The sequence below is a fragment of the Phaethon aethereus genome, assembly GCF_964289735.1.
Source record: "Phaethon aethereus genome assembly, chromosome: W".
In the NCBI taxonomy this organism is placed as follows: Eukaryota; Metazoa; Chordata; class Aves; order Phaethontiformes; family Phaethontidae; genus Phaethon; species Phaethon aethereus.
This window is the reverse complement of record NC_138581.1, coordinates 24,598,274-24,612,232: the sequence shown is the minus strand read 5'-3', so window position 1 is coordinate 24,612,232 and position 13,959 is coordinate 24,598,274.

Genomic DNA, 13,959 nt, shown 5'->3' with positions numbered 1-13,959 from the left:
TTCTCAAATGCCTCATATTTTGTCTTCCTTGGGGTTGTTGATGATCCCAGTGGGGATCCACATTTGGCCATTTCTGATCTCCCGGGGGTCCTGCCTGATTCTGTCTTTCCCAAATTCTCATTCCAGCTTGTCTAATCATTCCCCTTTCCTCAACAGTGAATAGGATCCCTGAAATGGACTGTATTTCTTCCCAGGTATAAGTATTGGGGCCTAGGAATTGGTCCAATTTTTCAGCTACTCCGAGGGGATCATCTAATAGGGTCCCCATTTCTTTCTTGAAATTTCTTAGGTCTGTGGTATTTAATGGGACTGCCACAAACCCGATGCCTCCCTGATTGCCTCCGAGGGGTACTTCTCATAAGGGATATAGAGAAGCTCCCTCAGATACAGCAGTCCTACTTCTCGTACATGCAGCCGGAGGTCGATCTAATTCCGGTGCTGTTGGTGGTGGAGATAGGGGCAACGGTGGTACAGGTAGAGGTACTACGGCCACCGGAGGGGGAGCCGCCGCCGGAGATGGATTATTAGAATATGGAGGCGGTAGGTTATCCAGTGGCTCCCATTTATCATCTTTTTCCTTTTCACTTTTCCCCTCTTCTTCTTCCTCAAACTTTTCATCTGTTTTTAATGTAAGTATTGAGGCTGGAAAAGAACGTAAAGTTCTGTCCCATAATCCTGCATAATCACTTTCCTCCTGACAAAAAGGTTCCTTTGAATTAACATATATATTTAAGGCCTGGCAGACCCAGTCTTCAAAAGATCCAAACACAGGCCAAAAGACATGTGGTCTCAAAGGTTCTTTTGGCCATTCTACCATACAATATTGAACTAGTTTTAATTTACTTTTTCCTTTTCTGGGGCCCCTATCATTCCAATTTTCAATCATTATTCCTAATGGACTCTCCGGAGGTATTTCTAGTAATTCACTCCCTTTCTTCTGGTCCTGGGTTCTCGATTTCGTCTGACCCATCTAGGAATTTTTACTGTGGCAATTCCTACAGCCCTTGGCTACCAGTAAGAGTGTCTTGCAGGGGGTTTAGGACCTATCACCCACCCACGAATCCTCTAAGAATCGCTTCGGTCCTTCACCGGCCAAGTCCCTCGCGGGAGATTGGAACCGCGGTTAGAAGACCTCCACAATCGCTTCGGAACTAGGTTCCGTCTCAGTCACACTCTTACACACACAGGCAACCGAATCCTACCCAACCGAACGGTATACACCTTAAATACTTACGACTCCGTCGTCTTCGTTCGGATCTTCGCGCGCAGAATTACGGGCAAAATAAACCGCTGCAGCCGGCAAGGGAGCTCATAAAAAATCAAATTCTTTGCTTGCCCCTATTCAGGTTCAGGATGGCGTTAGTCCCGACCCGACCCGATCAGGAGCCACCAAAAGGTGGGGCGCTCCTCCTAGATCAAGTCAGAATTCAGGAACCAAGACCATCCCGGACGAGCCCCCAATTGTTATAAATGATTTAGTCCCAAACAGGATTCCAATTCAAATTTACAATTTATTAAGCGAATAGAGGCAAGCAAACAGCGCTGGGTGCGCCGGGAGTCTCTGCTCCACCAAGACGCACGCGGTTCAGTTCCTGTTCCTGGTTTATATCCTGTCCGTTAATACATATTCATGAATAGGCGTGTCTTCTTCGGCACATGCCCTCTTCTCCTTCTAGAATCTTCTCGAATCTTCCTCAGCGTGATCCTGTTCGCTAATACATATTCATGAATAGGCGTGTCTTCTAATACATATTAATGAACAGGCGTGTCTTCTTCAGCGCATGCCCTCTTCTCCTGCTAGAGTCTTCTCGAATCTTCCTCGGCGTGCCCCCAGGATGACCCCAAACCTTATGCATGCACTTTCTTTACACAATACTATGCGGTCAGTGGTCAAACTGGTTTGAGCTGATATACCAGCAAAGTAGTTTAACTTTCTCCTGTAAAATACCCCTTTTTATGGTGCAGGAGAAATCCATGAAAGTACAGAAGATTATACTTCATCACACGAATCAGATAAACATATTTCACATATGGAATGTTTGATAAGATTGCTATATAAGCTGACTGAAATTCTACCTCGGCGGAGGTGTGTTTTGTAGGGTGCGGACCCTATGCTCTCCCTGCTAGTGAAAATAAAGGTGCTTTGGCTTACAGTCCATCTGTGACTCGGTTCCTTTGAATCATTCTGGCGAGCCAGTCGGGAGACCCTCTGTTGGGCTGCGAGACCCTCGGGACCAGGGACTCTCCAAAGGCACCCCGGAGTCCTTACTCCGCGGAGGCTCCACGGGCCCCTGGATCATTGCAGGAGCAGACAAGTCCCTGGAAGAAGGTAAGCCAAATAAAAGCGCCTTTCCCTGGTAATATTATTCTTTAAGGTTTGTAAGGTACCTAACATTGTATAAAATCCGTAAGTCATATATGCAGGAGGTACAGGACTAGGATTGTGGGTTCGAGTCCCATCTTGGGTCGAGTATTAAAGGTACCCTAAAGATTGTGGGTTCGAGTCCCACCATGGGTTGATGCGGTTTCAGCCAGGATAGAGCTGGTTTTCTTCACAGAAGCTAGTGTGAGGCTATGTTTTGGATTTGGGATGAGAAACTGTTGATAATGTGCTGATGTTTTGGGTTGTTGCTGAGCAGTCAAGGACATTCCTGCTTCTTGTGCTGGCCTGCTAGCAAGAAGGCTGGGGGTGCACGGGGAGCTGGGAGGGGACACAGCCAGGACAGCTGACCCAGACTGGCCAAAGAGATATTCCCTACCATACGACGTCATGCCCAGTACATAAACTGGGGCTGGCCGGGGGGCGAAAATCACTGCTCGGGGACGGGCTGTCAATCGCCAGGTGGTGAGCAATTGCTGTATTGGGCATCACTTGTTCTTGTACATTCCTTTGTTGGTATTATCATTGTTGTTTCCTTCTCTCTTTCTGTCCTATTAAACTGTTTATCTCAACCCACGAGGGTTTTTTTTCCTAATTCTCTCCCCCGCCCCACGGGGGGAGGGGGAGTGAGTGAGCGGCTGCGTGGTGCTTAGTTGCCGGCTGGGGCTAAACCACGACAGTCCTTTTTGGCGCCCAACGTGGGGCACGAGGCTTGAGATAATAACGGTTGCAGGTCACAATATCAGTTTATTTGATTTGCATGATGCTCTCGTCTTTGTTGTACATGTTAAGGATTGGTGTTGGTTTCTGCGGGCTGCTGTACTCTGCGATGATTAGTAATGTCTCGCCTGCGAGATTTGTTTTTAGAACACTGACCTTGAGCTTAATGTGGTATCATCTGAGCTCTGTACTAAAGCCGTTACTGTATTTTGGCTACTATCTTGTGGAGACGATTAGCAATTATACTTCTGCCTCTGAAAGGCTTTTTATGGAGGAAATGCAGAATGGTACCTTTGCTACCTTCTATCATAACGTTTCCTCCTTCATCACAATAATTTTTCAGTATTTTGAACACCCTTGGGTAGTTAAAATACCTCTATTGCTACTTCTGGGGAACATTGTTTCGGTTTTGTCTAAGGTTGGCAAGCAATTTAAGAATATCGCCCAGAGACCTACCCCAAGGCTGGATAGTTATGAATGGCAGGGTTTGTGGAACAGCATGGGCAAATGCCTAGGGCGGTGGGCACCTCCGGTGTTCTGGAACTTCACTCCCAAACAAGTGCAGAATCCTGATAAACTAGCAGAATATTTGGAAGAAGTATGCTGTCGGCCTGGCAGCTCCAAGGAGACACAAATCATTGCAATGTGCTGGGGCCTGGCCCATGCCTACCGAGCTCTATTTAACACTATGCAAAGGGGAGAGAGGCTCTCTGGATCTGATGGCAATGTGGCAGGCACTGTGACTACTCCAACCCCTGTGGCAGGCACTGTGAATACTCCAACCCCCACGGCGGGCACTGTAGCTACTCAGACTGTTGCAGCTGAACCAGAGAACCAGCCCATCCCGTTATCAGTTGCCCCTATACAAAAGAAGAAATCTTGGAAGCGGAAGTCAGCTCGTTTAGTAAGGGAGGAGGAAGATTCTGCTAAGAAGGAGGCAGAGGAAGAGAGTGAGGAGGCAGAGTGCTCTGAAGCAGGGCCATCACAAGGACTGAAGAGGGAAGAGAGCGGGTCATCGCTTGAAGAGGAGGAAGAGGAAGAACTCATAAAAGAGACGGTAACTACTCGATCTCTATCCCTGAGTGAATTGCAAGATATGCGAAAGGATTTCAGCCATCGTCCAGGTGAGCACATTGTCACCTGGCTGCTCTGATGCTGGGATAATGGGGCCAGTAGCCTGGAATTGGAGGGTAGGGAAGCCAAGCAGCTGGGATCCCTTTCTAGGGAAGGGGGCATTGACAAAGCAATTGGAAAAGGTGCACGAGTCCTCAGCCTCTGGAGACGACTCCTGTCAGGTGTGAAGGAAAGGTATCCCTTCAAGGAAAATGTTCTATGTCACCCAGGCAAGTGGACCACCATGGAGAAAGGTATCCAGTACCTGAGGGAGCTAGCTGTGCTGGAGGTGATTTATGGTGACTTGGACAATGGACAATCATCCAAAGATCCAGATGAAGTCAATTGCACGCAACCTATGTGGCGGAAGTTTGTACGGAGTGCACCATCATCATATGCCAACTCATTAGCAGTAATGGCCTGGAAAGACGGAGAGAGACCAACGGTGGACGAATTGGCTGGCCAACTCCAGCAATACGAAGAAAGTCTCTCTTCCTCCCTACGGGCCTGTGTCTCTGCTGTAGAGAAACTGTCCTGGGAGTTCCGGCAATTCAAAGAGGATATGCCCTACCCTCCACCCGTAAGGACCAGTGTCTCAGCCATTAGGAGTAAGCGCTCTTCTGTTCAAGAGAGAAGATATAGAGGATACACACCGCGAGCCACCCTGTGGTTTCAATTGCGTGACTACGGAGAGGACATGAGGAGGTGGGATGGAAAACCTACCTCGACCCTAGAGGCACGAGTACGCGAGCTGCAAGGGAAAACAATTACAAAGGGGGGTTCAGGTTCCTCCAGAAAAATCGTCGCTCCACTTTCCAGTGGGCAGTTTCCCAGAAAGAATCTCACCTCTGATCCTCTTGAAGGGACTTCTGATTCCTATTTACAAGAAGTGGGTAACGAGTACTATGAGCAGGACTAGAGGGGCCCTGCCTCCAGCCAGGCGGAGGAGAGGGACAACCGAGTTTATTGGACTGTGTGGATTAGATGGCCTGGCACATCAGACCCACAGGAATATAAGGCTTTAGTGGACACCGGTGCACAATGTACCTTAATGCCATCAAGCCATATAGGGGCAGAACCCATCTGTATTTCTGGAGTGACAGGGAGATCCCAACAGCTGACTGTACTGGAGGCCAAAGTGAGCCTAACTGGGAAGGAGTGGCAGAAGCACCCCATTGTGACTGGCCCAGAGGCTCCGTGCATCCTGGGCATAGACTACCTCAGGAGAGGGTATTTCAAGGGCCCAAAAGGGTACCGGTGGGCTTTTGCTATAGCTGCCTTGGAGACGGAAGAAATTAAACAGCTGTCCACCTTGCCTGGTCTCTCAGAGGACCCTTTTGTTGTGGGGTTGCTGAGGGTCAAAGAACAACAGGTGCCGATCGCTACCACAACAGTGCACCGGCGGCAATATCACACCAACAGAGACTCCCTGATCCCCATCCGTGAGCTGATTCGTGGGCTGGAGAGCCAAGGAGTGATCAGCAAGACTCGCTCACCCTTTAACAGCCCCATGGTGCTTAGTTGCCGGCTGGGGCTAAACCACGACACTGATATATTGACTTATGTGGCTTGAATTTGGATTAGGAGCTATAATTGCGATTGGGATAAGTCTTGTTATTTACTATTTTTGGCAGTGCTTTAAACCTATTCCATCTGTCCCTTGTATTTCCTAGATGAGTAAATATTGGGGTATGTCTTTTGAATATTTTTGGATGACCATTGTGGGAGTAGTTAGAATATAAGTGCTTCCTTTGGTCTATTTTTCGGAATAATTATAATATGTGCCTGTTATGGTTTATATCTCACATTGGTAACCGGAAAAAGTGGTGTAAAGCTTGATACCGGATTCCCATTCAAATTCAGGAGTGGGAACCGTCCTGGGAATTATACCCCGAAATCAGTTGGTATCACCCCAGGGATAAAGTTCATATCGTTTAGACACTATCTTGGTATTGTGTGAAAAGTGTGTGAATGTGTAAATAAACGAGACGTGTTATTAACACAAAGTGAGTGCGGAGTCTCGAGCTGCAGTTCCACTATCCCGTGAGGTACATGGTCAGCAACAGACGAAGCGAATGGTGTGAAAGGCCTGAGAAATACAGACATGCCTGAGCCATACAGCAGTACAAAGTGAGTGTGGAGCTCTAATCTGTGGTTCCATTTCTCGGCGATGAGAGTGGCCAGAGCCGAGCAAAGCGTGTGACAATAACAATGGGAAATAAGCTGGGGAAAGAGCAAATAAAACATAGCCCCTTAGGATGCATTCTAGCACACTGGAGAGACATTGGGGGACCCCCAGGAGGGAATGTGGACAAAAAGACCCTCATTAAATACTGCACACAATGGTGGCCGCTGTACAAATTAGACGATAGAGAGAAATGGCCACCGAATGGGACCCTAAATTATAATACCCTTTTACAACTCCTGTTATTTCTAAGAAGAGAGGGTAAATGGGACGAAGTGATCTACGCAGACATGTTTTTGGTTCTCCACGACCACCCTGAGATACAAAAAGAGTGTGGTATTAACTTAACTCCCCACGACCCTTTTCGTGTTGACCCTGGAAAAAGATAACTGTAAAGCGGGAATGGGTAAAATGAAGAGGTGTTGTTCATCTTGTTCAATAGGACAAAGGTGCCTAAAATATAAAGAGGATGAAGATAGAGTGGAGGATTTTGTAACCCCTGTAGGTACATGGGGAAGGGGACAACAAGATCAAGAACAGGCAGGGTCACCACTTCCATTAGAAGAACCCGAAGCGGCCCCTTTAAGTCCCTCCCTTCACTAAGAGGAAGAGGGAGGAAAATAGAACTTGATACTGAACAACGAAGGCATGAATTTAAACACCCTTCTAGTTCACCTCCTAAAACCAGAGCATGAGACCTCAAATCTAGGACTGCATCGCTACGGGAACCAGTAATTCAGGCACCTTTGAGAGAGTCTGCAGGACCAGTGGGTCCCATAAAACTCAAGGTACACCTCCCTATGGGAGATTTAGATACCTGGAAATTAGTAGCTAAAGGATATCAGGACGATCGGGCAGGGGTAACAAAACGATTTAAGGCATTTGTGAAAGCATTAGACATAGACTGGGAAGATGTGGATTTGATGTTAGACGCATTAACAGATACAGAAAAGGAATTGGTCCTTAAAACTACTAGGGACTACGGAAGAACTAAAATAAGGGATGGGGAGAATATAGATAACTATTTCCCACAATCAAAACCTCGGTGGGATTATAACAATGCAGACCATTACCAACTTTTGCGACAATACCGGGAATGCGTGGCATTCAGGTTGCAAAATGGGATACCGAAAACAGTGAATTGGGGCTCTATTTGCTATTAAACAAAACCCTATGGAAAGCCCTACTGAGTTCCTCAATCGACTTCGGGAAGCAATGCAAAAATATACCACCTTGGATCCGTCCGGAGACCAAGGAAAAATGCAGCTAGTTTCCCTGTTCCTAGGACAGTCTTCGGATGATATCCAAAGAAAGCTCCAGAGGCTGAAAGCAGAGGAACAGCATGATATAGAAAAGTTACTGGAAGAAGCGTGACGTGTATTCTGAAATAGGGATGGGATCGAAAGGCGGAAGCTAGGGAAACTCATTTCTACCGCTACTATAGCGGCCCTTAGAGAAGAAAGAGAGGGTGCAAAACCCTTTCCACTTCGAAAGAACTCACAGAATCAATGCTTCCAAATCAGGCTGGGCATTAATCAATGTGCAATATGCAAAAAGGAGGGACACTGGAAGCAAGATTGCCCACAGAAAGGGAGAAAAGAAAGGGCAATGGTTGCAGAATTAGAAGAAGATTAGGGGAAACTGGAGAATCAATCCCCAGGGGGTCCTCTGGTTATAATGAAGCTGGGGAATGGATCACATGACCTTGAATTTTTGGTGGATACTGGAGCAACCTTTTCTGTGTTAAATATGCAATTGGAAGAAATAGACCCATGACGATCTATAAACGTGGTCAGGGCAACAGGTCAACGACAGAAGGTATCATTCATGAAGCCACTATCCTTTAAATTGGGCAAATCAATAGGGATGCATCAATTTTTGTACATGCCCCAAGCACCCAAATCTCTCATTGGGAGGGATTTATTAGAAAAACTACAAGCGGAAATTAAATTCACCCCTGAGAGGATACAATTAAAAGTAAATGAGAAAGAACTAATTGAAATCTTGAGTTTAGCTTTACTTACAGATAAAGGACCAAAAGAAATCCCAGATGAAATTCTGAATCAGGTATATCCTGGAGTCTGGGCAGATGGAACCCCCAGGAGAGCAAAGACAGCGCAACCGGTAACTGTTAAATTGAAACCCAAAGTATGCCAGTAAGAATTAAACAGTACCCTCTCAAATTAGAGGATCGCAAGGGAATTAAAACAGTGATTGATAATTTTTTGAAATTTGGGTTACTGAAAGAATGTGAATCAGAATATAACACTCCCATATTACCAATACAAAAGCCCGATGGTAAAAGCTATAGATTGGTACAAGACCTCAGAGTTATCAATAAAATAGTAGAAGATCTCCACCCTGTGGTGGCCAACCCGTATACAACATTAACCAGACTTAAAGAAGAATATGCGTGGTTTACTGTTTTAGATTTGAAAGACGCCTTCTTCTGCCTACCCTTAGACCCTGATAGCCAGAAACTGTTTGCCTTCGAGTGGGAGAATCCTGAAACAGGTAGGAAGTCGCAACTAACCTGGATGGTGCTCCCACAAGGATTCAAGAACATCCCTACTATTTTTGGGAACCAATTGGCCAAAGACCTTGAAGGATGGATGGCTCCCCCAGGAGAAGGGATTCTTCTACAATATGTAGATGACCTGATGATAGCAACAACCACCAAGGACTCTTGTTTATCATGGACAATAAGCCTTTTAAACTTTTGGGGACTAAATGGGTATAAGGTATCAAAACAAAAGGCACAGATTTTGCAACAAGAAGTAACATATCTCGGGTATGAGATATCGGAAGGACAACGCAAACTAGAGATAGAAAGGAAAAAGGCCATCTATAATACCCCCCTACCATACACTACCAAGGAACTTGGAACTTTCCTGGGAATGACGGGCTGGTGTTGGCTGTGGATACTTAATTACGGCATCTTAGTCAAACCCCTCTATCAGATGATAAAGGACAATCCAAAAACTCTGACATGGACCAAGGAAAGTAAGTGAGCTTTTCAAGCCTTGAAGGAAGAACTATTACGGGCCCCAGCTCTGGGCCTGCCCGACATCTCAAAGCCGTTCTTGCTTTTCTCACATGAGAAGCAGGGGATAGCTTTGCGAGTGTTGGCACAAAACATTGGCCCCTATAGAAGAGCTGTGGCTTACTTCTCAAAACAGATGGATGAAGTAAGTAAAGGATGGCCAAGTTGTTTAAGGGCAGTATCGGCCGTGGTTATCAACATTCAAGAAGCTCGCAAATTTACCTTGGGCCAGAAAATAACTGTGTTTGTATCTATCATCTCATACAGTAGCCGTTGTACTGGAACAAAAAGGGAGTCACTGGTTATCTCCCTCAAGGTTCCTCAAATACCAGGCCATCCTAGTGGAACAGGATGATGTGGAGATCCTCAGTACTAACCTAATCAATCCCGCAGCGTTTCTGTCATCAGCTCAGGAGGATTCAGAAACCCTCCACCATGACTGTCTGGAAGTTATTGAAAGCACATATTCCAGCAGGCCTGACTTGAAAGAGGAACCTATCCCAGATGCTGAAACCTGGTATACAGATGGTAGCAGTTTCGTGAAGAACGGAGAATGTAAATCTGGATATACAATAACCACGCTTGACTCTGTCATAGAATCAAAGCCATTACCGCCTGGGACTTCAGCTCAAAAAGCAGAGATTATCGCACTCATCAGAGCATTGCAGAAAGCTCAAGGAAAACAAATCAACATATGGACAGATTCCAAGTATGCCTTCGGAGTAGTGCATGCTCATGGGGCAGTATGGAAAGAAAGAGGATTACTAACCTCCCAAGGCAAGCAGATTAAACATTCTAAGGAGATCTTAGAGCTATTAGAGGCCGTCAAGTTACCCCAAGAAGTAGCCATAATGCATTGCAAGGGACACCAGAAAGGAGAAACAGAACAAGAAAGGGGAAACAGGTTGGCTGATCAGGAGGCGAAAAGGGTGGCAGAACAAGGATAAGGTACAGTAACCATACAACCCCTCATCCCTGAAGGTAAGATTGAATTTGACTCTAAAAATTCATATTCTAAGAAAGACCAGGAACTGATTCAAGATTTGCATGCCACCTAAAGGGGTGAAAATTATGTAACCCCTCAAGGGCAGATAGTAAAACCTGAGAAGGCTTTATGGCAGGTAGTGGTAAAGGAACATGGGAAAACACATTGGGGAGGAGATGCTCTATACACATATCTCCAGAAAAGGATAATAGGTAGAAACCTCTATACTACGGTCAAACAAGTTACTCAAAGGTGCGCGGTCTGCCTCCAAAATAATCCTCAGACAACTCATAAAGTGGAATTCGGGGCGATAGAGGAAATTATCCTGCACAACAGTGGCAAATCAATTTTTCCGAACTCCCAAGAAAAAGGGGGTATCGGTACCTCTTGGTCCTAACAGATACCTTCTCTGGGTGGCCTGAAGCCTTCCCAACAAGGTCCAATAAAGCCAGAGAAGTGGTTAAAGTATTACTTGACAAAATAATACCTAGATTTGGGGTACCTACTGACATGTCCTCAGACAGAGGCTCTCATTTTATAGCCAATGTGGTGCAAGGAGTAAGTAAGGTGCTACAGATTAACTGGCATCTTCACACTCCTTATAGGCCACAAGCTAGTGAACAAGTAGAAAAAATGAATCATTTACTTAAAAAATTGTTAAAATTGGACAGGAGGCCAATTTACAATGGCCTCAAGCGTTACCTTTGACTTTATTGAGAATCAGAATAAAACCTAAAAGTAAAGAGAAACTGAGCCCCTTTGAAATGTTGTATGGGAGACCCTATGGACTCACATACAGAGGGGAAGATATGAACCAACTGGGAGAGAGTTATGTTCAGAACTACATAATAGCATTATCTAAACAATTGTCTCAAATTAATAAGTATGTAATAAGTACTCGGTCAAGGGAATTAGATGGCCCCTTACATGATATACAATCTGGAGACTATGTGTACATAAAAACAATAGTGGGAGACCCCTTCCAGAAGAAATGGAAGGGACCCTACCAAGTGTTACTGTTTACATATACTGCTGTAAAGGTAAAAGGTGTAACTGCTTGGATACACTATTCCAGAACAAAGAAGGCTCCAAAACGTAAGGAGGATCCTCCACTTGAACAGAAATGGACCTCCGAACTTACTGGACCAGTGAAACTGCGATTCTGGAAATCATTATCGTGATCTTCTACATCACGGCTAGACAGACAGAGAACTGCCTCACCCATCAAGATCTAGATGATGTCCCTGACCCTGAAGACTGGACTCGGGTAACGTAGGTCTGAATATCACAAATGAAATAAGTAAGGTATACACAGTTTTAAAAAATGATGGCCAGATTAAGAAAAACTGGGGAGATTCAGGACAAATTCCATCCTATGTAATAAAAGAAAACAGCTTGGTTGATATGGCATATAAATTTGAAGTGAAGCAAGTGTACCTAGCCACTGTGACGATGGTTGGCATTTATATATATAATTTGGAAGACCCGCAACAGTGTGTATTCTCGGCAGTATGTGCGTTTTATCAAGAATACTGTCGGACGGAGATTAAACTTAAAGCTAGTTCAATAATTCGGTGCATAGGAATTATACATGATGGAAACAGAATGATGAAATCATACCGACAAGCTGCTTTAATTACAATCCCAATAGATACGACCACCACATATAGTACGGTTAAAGCTCTAACTACTGAATCAATTACTCTCCCTCCTCAACCTATCCCCTCTCCAAGAGTGGAGTGCTCATCTGGAAAGGAAGATAAACTATCAAATTCTGATGTACCAACAGTATATTAAAAATATGCAATATATGGGGAAAACGTAACCTGCAAAAAGGAGATAAAATCTTTCACCCAACTATACACCTTTAGGCGTATGGTTACTTGCACCGCATCTGAGAATGCTGAAAATATCACTATAAATATAAAATACAAAAGCACTGAAAAAGGGAATCTTACCATATGGAAAGTACCAGCAGCTACTTTAAGTGCTACATGTCAGCAACCTCAATGTAGCCTTACTGTAGTAAATAATGGTGAGGCACTCTATAAACTAAATGCAATATGGAGCCTAGAAAGCCTTTCAGGAATATTTCCCTTTTTGCTTAAAATACCCCCGAGAAAGATAACTACTCCAAGTCCAACCACCACCCCTCCGTTCGAACCAGCTAACTGTGCTATAAAATATCACAACCTCTCATTCACAGGTCCTTATGTGGTAAGAACAATCCAATGAGCAGAAAATATTTGTGGATCCCACATATTATTTAAAGGTGGTACAGGTAAAAGTACAAGCCGATATATCTCAGATAAAATCAGAATGCTTACCTTTTGTCTCACAAAGTCTTAAAGGATGGAGAGCATGGTTACACTCCAGAGCTCACCACTCAAGGAAACGGAGAGATTTAACAGGATGGTTGGGATCGGGGCTAGGAGTTTTAAACTCCATTGATGAAGAAGTACTGATTAATAAACTGAGCACAGTCACCTCTGATTTAGGAAAGCTAGAGGTACCATTAAGGTCATCCCTAATTACTCTAGCTGAATCTCAGCAATTAACTATTGACTTCATTTCTTTATTATCCAACCATACTACTGAGGATCTCCAAGCAGTAGCAACTTTCGTAGAAGGACTACAAGGAAATGTCTCTATTGCCATTCAACGTGTACAGACCCAGCTCTGGATACAATCTATGGTTTCTAATATAATCAGCGAAGGAATGTCAGGAAATTTACCACAAGAGATTAGAAAAAGTATCGCTAAAAATGACACTACCACCCCATTCGAATTAAAACATCAGGCTTGGTGGCAACTAGTTAATTTCACCTATGATTACACAAAGGAAGCCTATGTATTCACTATTCAGAAGGCAGAAGTGTGGGATATTTTTCCTATTTTAGCATTAGGGGCAATCCATCAAGATGTAGTAGTCAGACCAATAGGACACAATGTTTGGGCAAAATATAGCAATAATACAGGGAAATGGCAGACTATTAGTACTGAAGCCTGCATCCCAAAGGAACAATTAGGGTATATATGTGAAAATGCAGTAAATGAAAACGAAGATCTGTGCTTAGACACAGAAGATAGTACATGTACTTTTGAAATGCTTCCCTCAGGACATGCTCAATCACAGGTATATTATATAGGAAAAGGGTGTGCCTGTATAAGGACTAGTTGTACTAATGTTAGTATTGATACTTGTGAAGAAGAAACAAATGGAACTAACTTTTGTGTCTGCAATTTTACCAAAATACAAGGTTGTGATTTTAACTATTCTGTTCCTATAACCTCCTCTCAGTTGATTTCTGACAATTATATGTTGTACGATGATGTACTCAAACTACAGATCGGAATGGACATTAATGTCCTTAGGAAAATGCTTTCCCACCCAGATATTGGACCATTGTTAAAGAAGGTGAAAGAAACTTCTAGACAAACATTATGGCAAGTCCAGCACGATACTCTGGAAATAAATAAAGAATATCATCACAGCCATCGAGAAAACAGGAGAACATCATTGGTGGGACATT